This window comes from Saccoglossus kowalevskii, chromosome 4 (genome assembly GCF_978046115.1).
Source record: "Saccoglossus kowalevskii chromosome 4, keSacKowa6.1, whole genome shotgun sequence".
NCBI classification, from domain to species: domain Eukaryota; kingdom Metazoa; phylum Hemichordata; class Enteropneusta; family Harrimaniidae; genus Saccoglossus; species Saccoglossus kowalevskii.
Window position 1 is genome coordinate 36,936,147 of NC_140644.1, and position 12,595 is coordinate 36,948,741.

Here is a 12,595-nt window from a genome sequence, read left to right on the forward strand (position 1 = left end):
AGAGGTCAGTAGTACTATGGAAACACTCGATGCTTACAAAATCTATGACGATCCCTTTTTAGTTTTGATACAATAAACATAAATAAACGGTTCAGTACCCAAAGACTGTTTTGATATTTTCATCACATTGATAATTAATAAAAATTAATATTTATCATTCCATTAACCACATTTTTATTCTATTTTAAAAAATATTATAACAAAATGAAAAAGTAGAATAATAATACAAAACAAAATACGACAATCACTAAAATAATCTCGAAATTCTGTGTTTCCTCATCCTTTAAATTGAAGAATAACAATTACTAGGAAAATATATTCAGAATGTGAGTAGTGTGATGTACGCATGTAAATTTTCAAAAAGTAAACATTGTAAAACTGAATGATACGCATTAATAATGAATAAATTAAATCATTTGAGTAAAATCTTTCTTTCTAACAAAAATAAATATTGATACAATCTCCTTGACATGTAAAGTTTGTTTACGGCTTTATCGTTGGAGTTCAAAATTATAGATACTGTACCACATTAAGGAACAATGTTTCTTAAATAAATGAGGAAATGTGGATCAGTGTAAATCACTGCTGTTCTTGGAGTAACATTGTAAAATCTTTAGATAATCAGTTCAGATATATAAAGTTCAGATATCATATAATCCAGTGTACAGTAAGTAGGTCAGAATACAAGTGTGGGGTGATGCTATGGTTTGTTGTTGTAAGAGACGTTGTAAACATTATGAGTTTCAATGTAATATTATACTATATCACTTAACACGCTCTCAGTATTATGATTCATTATTTTCAGTGTAATTTAGAATACACGTTACCTCTTCATTAGTAGTATTGTATTAGAATTATTGATAAATCTGCAATATGCTGTCATTGTCAATTTCATTCACCATATTTTTTTTCAGTTTATTCACAATAAAAATTTGTATTTATAGTTGTTGAAAATTATCTCTGTCATAAACAGCTGTTTAAATTACACTGTGCCACAATGATTTATAATTTTCATTCACACAAATTCATGCACAGGCAATGTAATGTACTCAACCATGTAAATTGATCGAGGTCAGTGGTACTATAGAAACGGACGATGCCAACTCAAAATTTGAACATTACAGTCGGATTTAATTCTCATATATAAATACATGTTCTATCATTTATATCCCTTCGTCATATATTTAATGAAATACAGAATATTATAAGTGCTGTATGATTAATGCATGACATAGAATGTTGTCCCGGCTTATGAATTATTAAATTAAATTAATGAGGAAATGTGGGCTTGAAGAGGGTAAAGCATTGTTGTTCCAAAAGTAGCATTGTTAGATGTATAATGTTTAGATATTCAGTTCAGATATACAAAGTTCATATATGATATAATCCAGTGAAGCACTAAGAGACGGTGTAATCATTATGATTGTCACTGTAATAATATACTATATCACTAATACGCTCTCAGTAATATGATTCATTATTTGAAACTTGCATAATGCATTTTGAGTGTAATTTAGAATACACATTGCCTCTTTATTAGTTATTGTATTGTATTAGAATAATTGATAGATCTGAACATACTTTCATTGTCAATTTCATTCACAATAAATATGTTTTTCCAGTTTATTCACAATAGCCATTTGTATATATACTTGCTGAAAATTATCGGTCATAAACAGTTGTTTAAATTACACTGCTGTCACAATGATCTATAATTTTCATTCACACAAATCCACGCACAAGCAATGTAATGTACTCAAGCATGTAAATTGATCGAGGTCAGTGGTACTATAGAAACAGACGATGCCAACTCAAAATTTGAACATTACAGTCGCATTTAATTCTCATGTATAAACACATGTTCTATCATTTATATCCCTTCGTCATATATTTAATGAAATACAGAATATTATAAGTGCTGTATGATTAATGCATGACATATAATGTTGTCCCGGCTTATGAATTATTAAAATTCATCAAAATACAACTTAGTACTTTGAAATCATAAGTATTTATTAAGGTACAACGTTAGAGGTAATTCAGAGCATGTGAAACGTACTAGTATTTCTGCTGGGATAGTCAGAGCCTAGTTAACTGTGACCAAATATTGTTCGAAGACACCACATAATTTTGTATATTATCCCACCACGTGTGACGACTGTCCTTTACCCACCATATGACCAATACCTGGTGAAAAAAACATAGCATTTCAATGGTTTAGTCATTAAACATGTGACATGAAGTGATTCAGTCTGTAATTTAATTTCTTCTTGGTTAGAGTGAGACTCATTATCGAAGATTGTGATCTCATTTACCTATTGGCAATTCATACAACATTGAAGACTTTTTCATGGCTTCCTAATAAGATCATTATGTGACCAATAAGATGAGTCTGACCATTGCCAGCTAAACCATATCGCGTACTTTTTAATATAGGATTACGTGTTGAAATAGGAATATCGTATTATTTAGAATGAATGGCATCTTCTGTGATCAGTTGTATGTAACGGAAACCAGTGTTCATTCTGAATGGCTTTTTCCTTAAAATAGATCATTTCTATTCAGTCACCAATCATTTTTGGTAATTATTTAATCAAGTCAGTTGACACACACATGAATATGCCTAGATGAAATATCAGTTTATACATTCCTGTGTTCATTGTCATTTTTATACTTTTTTTTCATATCACCTCAACAAAATCTGTTATGTAAATTGTACAAACTCGGCCAGGATTCAAACTGCTTAGGATTTAAAAAAAATATATAATAACTGTGTTAAAATAAAAAAAAAACAATGAAGTGAACTACATACATTTACTCTTTATATACGTTTCCTTTTAGCTACGATGATAGGGAAAATCTAACGCTGTGGCCATATAGGATTGAAATATTCACAAATGTGGGCGCCTTTGTAATATGACATTTCTGCCATACATGTAATAACATATGTGCAACCAATGTTGCATAGAACAACTTGATTCAACGATCATGTTTGATTTTTGTATCAAATTTACAAACAAATCATCCGTTCAGGAATACAGACTGTTTAAATTATTATTATAGTTAGCATTGTGTGTGTTTGTTTTAACCTGAAATAAAAAATGTTCTGCATAGGAATGATTAAATTACATTTTTATTAAAGTTGAAGGTGAATTGTAAATTATTATGTTATCCTTTACTAGAATATAATAACAATAAAATGGTCTCATTTTGTTTGCCAATGATGGTTTCAATTGTACCGTGTACTCTATAAGGTAATCTCACTCGAATAGGTGATTCCAGGTTCGATTATTTATACTTAAATATAAATGACGAAGAGTCACTAAATATGGAGGCCTAATAATAAAGCTGAACCTCCTACACCCCCAAAAATGGCTAATCGTGTCTACTCTATCCTGGCTGTGGCAAGTTTATATTATTTCTATAAAATCATTATTTTTACAAAGTAAGTTTACGATAGGGTCAACTATTTGATTGTGTAAATTTTAATCTTTTACAAAGTTTAAATTAGCAATACAGGATTTGTGGAAATTCTTCTCATATTTGACACATATAACCATCATTATAGTGTATGTACTATTCTAGACAGATATCAATATTCACCAATTCGAAATGAAAGTATAGTTTTGTAATTGCACATTCCTAATTCATAACTTATAACGAGATAATAGTACATATTAGAAAAGAAATGAAAACAAATGCATGGAAAATAATATACATAATATAATTTTCAAAAAAATATATAATGTATCAGACAAAATAATAAAAAAAATATTAATTAGTCAACTTGGTATAATACCCACATTTTACAAACTTTTATTGTGTATCAATTTTATTAAATTGTCATGGTTACGATGACCTTAATGCTATCCTAAGTTGCAATAATCCACTTAGCATATGCAAGTTTATTTCCATCGATAAAATAATATGCTATTACAGTACTATACCACAACAACACAGCACACTCTATCCCTATTGGATAGAAAATACAGGGATTTGCATAAAATCTATTATATATCTATGTTGCAATTTATTTACGTTCAGTGAATCATTCAGAAGCGATCATGAATACAATTTAGAGTTGCATTACAATGAATTTACTGTTTAACATAGATATGGAGTTTATGCAATCCCATTCCGGTAAGTGTTCTAGAAATAGTAGTAAGTAATGAAAAACCTACATTATGTATTCGAGTTATATGTTATCGTAGACGTGTTGAATGTGTACAAGCACTAAATATCTTGTTTTATGCAAATAACGATGATTATATTTTGTTTTGTCTGGGCCACATTCAAATATCCCAAGGTAAACAAGGCATGTTCTCCCAAATGTGACGTATATAAGTAATCATATATTGCTGTGATTGATTTATGATAGTGTATTATTATGAGGCCATCATGAATATCCAAGCTGTGCAAGTATTCAAGTTGTTCACGAAGATACAGTGTACATTCAATCATAATCTGTTTAATGATACATCGTGTATTGGTCTTGTATACTATAACCAATGTAAACTATATCTGGTGTAACTAATATTATTTCAACAGCATCTATGTCCAAATATTAACAGCATCTATGTTTGTTATACAAGAAGGGTGCTATGCTAGATGCTACATATCTTTTATCATTAACAGACGTGTATTTTTTCATCAAGATGTAGATAACCAAACTGGTTTGTAATGTAATTCACTTTCTCTGAACTCACTTAACCATTGCGAAACAAATATAGTACTATATAGTGTATATACACTATATACACTTAACCATTGCGAAACAAATATAGTACTATATAGTATTTGCTTTGTTAACCATTTGTAAACATTTCCACTATGTCATGCGTAGATAGATTTCCTTTATGTGGTACGAGTCATTTATAATGTCATTTTAGAATTGATATACATACTTATGTTGCATCTGTATCTTGTAGTATTTTACAACACTGCCTGGTAATATTCGTATGATTCCCTAGTTTTGTTACGGGCGTTACTGCTGTGTGGTGGCTCATATAGCTATGTCTGTTCTATTAATGCAGAAGAACCTTCCTAAAATAAAAGAAATTGTAATATTTGAAAAAATAACAGTTAGTCACTGAACCCTGTACATTCTCATTCAAGCATGAGAAGAGACATATGCGACATGTTTGTGATCTAGCTTTGCACTCCCAGTGTTTTATTGTTTCACCAGTTGTCATAAATAAAAAAAATGAAAAAAGAAAAACTGCAGACCTTACATCATTTATGCCAAGTCTTACACATTCAAAAAACACTCAATTACATATGCAATTAAGTCATAAATTCACCAATGTGCATATTGGCATTAAGTAAGGTGTAGTAGACCAGTAACAGTAGTAGAAAAACAGGGAGTAGGGAGATAAGGAGGACATGGGCCATTGTTTCAATACACTTGCATAAACTCTACTTCTGAAAATTGAAAATGAACAAAGTACCGCAAAATACATTACAATGCACCATCTCAAAAAGCTCTCGCTATTAAATTAAATGTTCTACCCCAAGTAATATCGTGAGTGTCAATAATACTTGACTGTTGCCATATACTAATTAATTTGGCAATATTTCATCTTCTTATTCTACAATCCAATTTTCATATTTGAATCTGTTTCAAACCATTTTGTTTATTTTAGAAGCACAACAACACGTCGACTAGATTTGCCAATTCAAATTGAAATATTGCCAGCAATAATTAATAAATCTTGTTCAGTATATCCTTTATTCCCCGGCAACATATTCGATTGCTAGTTCTGCATGATTGCATGAAAATATTTTAATACCAAGTTTTCATATTAAATTTTGATTGGAACCATACCACTAAAGCTACCGATTGTCCAAACAATGACACAACATCCAATCAAGATATTTTCCACCCACCACAAGATTGTATTCAAAATTGAAAAACAACGAAAGCAACAAATACCAGGCTGCATCCTGTAAAACAAACAAGATAGCATATTACATTCAGACAATGCAAACATAAATTCCTAGACCCCTCTCAACAATATGTACAGCATTAATGGTTCCTGTGCTCATTTGAATGTATGTACAACATGATTAGCAAATATATACACACGACTCATCAATATTTTGACCAAGCAATTATTTTATAAATTGTTGAGTGAGGGCGCCATTCACTAATGAAAGGGTCCTTTTGAAGAAATTAAACTTATTTAATATACAGGAAGTGAATATGAAGTTAAAACTTAGATTAATGAAACTTAGAAAGAACTTCCGTGTGCTGAATGTTTTTGGAGGTATGAAGTACGACTAAGAATACTGTGTTTACTACATAAGAAGCACATCTTCATTACGCATAAAAAGCATTATATTTATTAAATGCAAAATATAAAAATATGTCTTATTTTGATCGTATACTTGTCCGTGCTTCCAGTACAGCAAATAACTATGGTGGTTTCAAATAGTTATAGTTTAACAATTATAATTATTCAATGAAATAATGACAAAATATGATGACTTAATATTTTGTTCATATAATTTGCACGACAACAAAGTTAAAGCACTGGATGCATTTTCCTACCTGTAACAGTACTTAGTACGCTACAGTTATTCTTAGTAAAAACACACATAAACTAATAACAATTAAATTAGCGAGATGGGTTTGATGATGTTTTTGAATGTAGCATTCTCTATATATTGTTTCTTTCAGAACCGTGATTTAGAATACATTTCGAAAGCTTGAACTTAGAAGGACAAATTTGCAAAAAGTAGACAGTCATTGTTTATATAATAACCACTTTATCAAAAAATGACGAACCTTGTTAAATTGACTGAATCCGTGATTGCATTTCTAGGATGAAATTTACCTAAGGCATTGCCGTAATCGAGTCCATCGAAATGTTTCCGATAATGAAAAGCCCTTTTCTTGCAGGTTGTTTTCTTTGTTGTCCCCTAGTTATTTCTGACTTGGCACAATTATTAATAATGAACACAATGTAGTCTTGCTGTATTATTATAAACGTACAATAATAATGTCAAGGTAATTAATCACTGATATCACAGAACTATTTAATTGTGAGCGTGAAAATTGAAGAAAACAACTGTCATTTTGAGTCCCGTACTGCTAGAGCGTACGGAAGGCTGGCTTCTAGAGTTATGCACAACGAGGAGTAAAACACTAACAAACATTACTGACACATTGTACACGCTGACTGTTTGCAAACAAGCTAATCCCTCATGTGTCACTGATAAGACATCTTATAAATCTATATCATTACAAGTTGATGGATAAGTATCGCTCAGTTACGGTTTTCTGTGGATAGCTGTACAAGAGAAAACCTAAATATAGTTCACAGAATGCAATTAACAAATATTTACGTCCATGTCAAATCAACTACTTCGTATTTATTTTGCCTACGCTGAATCCAAGTTAAAATTTGATGTACAGATTAGTGCTATCGTTTGAAACTAAATTACACATTATCCCTTTTTTGCAGTTATGGTGGCGTAAAGGTAAGTTAATGCATTATACCACAACATAATTTCCAGCCTTTAGGCGGTTGGTCGCACATTATTTTCATGTTCTACACCGTTGCGTTAGTAAAATGGTGTTATTAAACTCGAATAATGAATAGTATAATGACACGAAATAAAAGCTAATTGCAATAAGGTTACGACCGTGTTTCTCTCACGAAATTTTGAGTGATGATCATGATGGCAATGGACGTTAGAAGAATACGCATTGCTTGCGAACGGGAGAATATCATCTGTTATATAGAATAATAAACAACATAATATAAACCATCCCAAAGATACACATTATGCAAATATCCAAGAAAAGGTAGCCGTAGTTATTTGTGTTAGCATTTTAAACACTGAATTTGAGCAGCGTCTCATGGTAATTTCGATCTTTTGAAAAACATGATGATGAGCCATGGTCTAAATTCATCGTTTTATCAAGTTTAAAAAAAAAACAAGAAGAAAATAAAAATTCCCCATCAGAACTGTTGATTACCGGAAAGCACATATGTACCATGTGTAATCAAAATTTGATCAGTGGTACTGGATCAGTGGAAATCCATGGAGCACCTATAAATAAGTTATTTTTTTGCAAATTAGGTAATTAGTAAGCTCAAACATGTAATTTATCTCTAATCATCTACATGTGCAAGTATTGGTGAAAAAGTTAAATCTTGTCTAATTAATATGCAATTTGTGTAATTAGCATGCATATATTTTCTGACAAAAACAAATTTGGTATTTGTAATATGTAAAAAAGTTTCATTTGAATCTTTTTAATATTTCATTAGAAAAATATGTAAATGCTTACAATTTGTATACAGATTTGGTTATTAATAGTCATATATTTCAATTAAAAACATGTCAGCTCTCTTTATTTTTCCAGAGCATATATGTACCTAGTTCCACTGAAACCTGTTTAATTGTACATGAGAAACAAGTTAAAATGTTTAAATTTGAGTAATTAGTATTCACGGAATTTAACACTAAAAATGTTTGAGCATTTTCTCAGAGCATCTGTCAAACAAACAGGGTCGGAGACCAACCACTCAAGTGTTTGTGAACACTCATTATGTGTCAGAGAGCTACTGATAACACATCCTAACTTTATGGATTACATGACATGGCGAAAGAGTGCAAGATCCCCAAAAGAAGACGGGCAGTGGTTAATTCAGTTAAGGCCACGAAACAATCAAGCAGTCGGCAACGTTAACCCAAGACTCGAGCACTCACAGCGCAATCAGGTGTACTATAGACGCTCCCAAAGCTTTGATTAATTTTGGAAAATTGTATCGATTGTTCAGGGCTCAGACTACAATAGCATAGACCACAGTCCCGTGAAAGAGGGACTGTGCATGGACGTACTAACACGTCTATGACTATAGAGACTAGTCTGATTTCAGAGTGAGAACAACAACATTCATACTTCTCAGGATTTTGCAAAACTTACAGCCGGATGTGTGTGTGTGAGATAAGAACTTCTAGTATGTTGGACCTTTCCTGCCGTAGTAGACGGCGAGAAATATTGCGAATATCATGAATCTTGAAGGTCATATTTTCTCATTAGTGTTTTTGACTGAACCCCATTTCCTAATAATTGTTTGCGCTCACTCGAACAAAAGAGATTCAAATATCAAAAAAATGAGTGGTGGTGATTAAACATTGCATTGTCCTGAGTAAATTTTAGAAACTTGTAGGTACACAGATTAAACCTGCCTTGTTGATTTTGGCAAACACTACTGAGGCTACCTTGCTTCCGTTCAGAAAATCCACATTTTAACCAACTTACATGACATTCTATGTCATGTTTACTTTATATGAAAGTTTTTAGTGCATTTCATCAATTAATAAATAAATGTGAAAATCGTAATGTTCAACAAAAATAATAGTCTCGCTACCATAAAAGTAAATACATTGAATTTGCTGAATGTCAATAATCTATATATCTAAAATGTTACAATTCTTCCAAAATGTTTAGCTATAAATGCACCTTAAATTAAAAACTGTGAGCATATTTAGATATTAATGATTTATTAAGTTTTGAATATAGTTTTATAACAGGGAGGGACTCAACCGTGTACAACAATCTACTTCTTGGTGAAATTTAAAATGTTTTTATATATGATTAAGTCGCTTAGTTATACACTGTAAAGCTAGGTGTTTCAAAATATGACACATTTTTGAACCCACTTTAAAATCACTTTAAGTGTTTGATAATTAAACACAATATATGTGTTCTTAAAATCTCAAATGAGGTATTTACAACATTAATCTCTTAAAATAAAACATTTAAAGTGTTTATAAGCTTGTCTCCACGTAAAGTAAAGTGTTTATTATCAGCGTAATTGCGAGATATGTATATTCTGAAAACACATGCATGTTTTTACACAATATATAAAATGTTTACATTAGAAACACGTATTGAAAAGTGTTTTCATCAGAAACATGTATTCAAAATGCTTATTATCACAACACTTTAAAAAGTGATTTTACTAGACACACATTTTGAAAAGTGTTTTCAAATACTTAATGTCAGAACACTTTTGAAATTGCCTTAAGTAGACACACATATAGTAAAGTGTTTATGATCACGACAGGTAGAAAAGTGTCTAAACAGTGACATATTCTACTATCATAACAGTCTGAAAAGTTTGTTCACTAGACACACATTCTGATAAACATATAGAAAAAGTGTTTAACATCGGAACACTTTGAAAAGTCCGTTCACGCAAAACACAAACTGAATAGTGTGTGTAACAGAGACACATTTTAAAACGCATTTACACAGATAACATGGTAACAAGCATTACAATTATCATTTTGGAAAACAAAATATATATCAAATACGGCGTTTTATGAATTTTGCACTACTGTGCGGCAAACATAACATACAATAAAAAAATCACATATTCGAGTAAGTATTTAATTCTAAATATAAACATTAATAAGGTAAGTTCGACTATAACATTTAAAAAGACAGACATATATAGTACTTGTAAAAAATATTATCAATCGCAAGAAGAAGGGCCATCAACTTATTCGCAACTGAATAAGTGTGTTTATGTAATTTAAACCTTTCATGAAACTGTAGATGTAATAATTGTAAAAATTGACAGTTCAAAACAAATGAACATTGAAGTGTAACTGAATTGATACTATGTGTACTTAATTATAGCTCATAGCCTTTTTGAACGTGGGAATGTATACACAATAGTGTAACAGTTGTGGCCTGATGTAGACTTGCTTCTTGTGTCAGTGCGTTACCATCCTGGCGCAATATGTATACGATGTTGCTCTCTGGAGTCAAGAAATAAATTTTACAATTTACATGGTCATACGATGATATATGGAGGATTACAAGTGTAGTCAAGATTTGAACCGAACAACAGTGGCTATGGAGTACTTTGTCTCATGCAGTATTTATTCTGCAGTACAACTCATCAAGAAACAGTAAGTATTGTTGCTTAGTAATATAGACTGCCGATCTAACATATCTGGCCGGTATTGTGAGGGCGCTTACACTGATGACAAGTCTGATAGGATTTTCCGGTAGCACGACTTTCGCGTTCACCGCTCGTTTACGCAATTTATATTTAATTTTTTCAAGATTTTTTCAGACTACATGCAGGCCTTTACTGGTCTTGGCTATTCAATTTAATGATATTTTGTTGTTATATGCTTTTTACAAACTATTCAAATTGTATTTCCAGCAATGATCTATATCATGATTATGTGTTACGCGTATCATGTCACATATTTTGTTACTATCGAATGTTACCTGGTATCGCTGAACTCTATCAGCTTTCACATGAATCTAATACGCTATTGCTGGTACACATTTTTGTAAATTTAAAATTATGTTACATGTTTATGAATTTAAGTGAATTATACTATGCGTAAATATTTTCTTTCCATATTAGGAATCAATTTTAAACACTTATTATCTAGTAGGAACTGTATTTGTCATGTATAATAACTACAATGACAGGCATACCATATTTGCCCAAGACCATTGTTGTAGTGTGGTGATTGAAAAGCAGGTAACGTAAACATTATTACAAATGCATGACATAACCGACATTTTGTTCCTATTTGTTCTCATTTTAGCAATTTATATACATAGGTGTTATATATACAAAAGAATCACATTTAGTTTTGTAAGTTGGCATGAGTAATGTAATTAAAACAGATATTGTATTCCAAATAGTATTTGTTAGAAATTGTATATTCCTAACATTTTGAAAACTATAAAAAATTGTTATGACAATGATGATATTCTAAACTTGAAATATTATGTTGCACAGCGTTCATGCTGTTGATGTCATCATTTATGTGGGCTCAACACTTTTATTCAAGAATGTCATATCACAAAGTAAATAAACTGAACAAAAAAGGTGAACATATATGTTATACTGTAGCCTGAATGAATAGAAAATATAGAGATTTGCATATAATCCATTGTATATCTGCGTTATTATTTATTTATATTCAGTGTATTTTTTAGAAGTAACAATGAAGAAATGAATATCATTTAGAGTGCAGTTCACGAATCATCTGATATGTTATGTCTGGTAAGGTTTAAATTTAACGTGGACAATGTGTGTCTTCATCCACATCTACTTGAAGAACAATTTCAGGCGCTACGTATCTGTTCTGCACGCTATTGGTCAGACTTTAAATTGTTTCAGTGTTCCGACAATATGTAAATAACCACAATGGTATGGTATGTGTTGATTCCTATGTAAACACTTCATATTATTAGTTTAACACGGCATATACTCCTGAATGTGATCAGAATATTTACCTTTTCCCGCACACGATATTTTCAGTTTATGATTTTGAATACCTTATTTACATTACACCATACCTGAACACATTTTAGTTTTCATTTGTTAAAGGCATCGATAATTCATGTTAAGAATCTGAATAAACACTGTAGTCAAGCTGTATTTTTATAAACGAACATTATGAATGCCCAAGGTTATCCACTGATATCACAGGACTATTTAATTGTGAGCATGAAAAGAAAACAACTATCATTTTGAGTATTGCTCAGTTAGGATTTTCTTTGGCTAGCTGAGCAATTACCACGTTTGTTACGTAACAT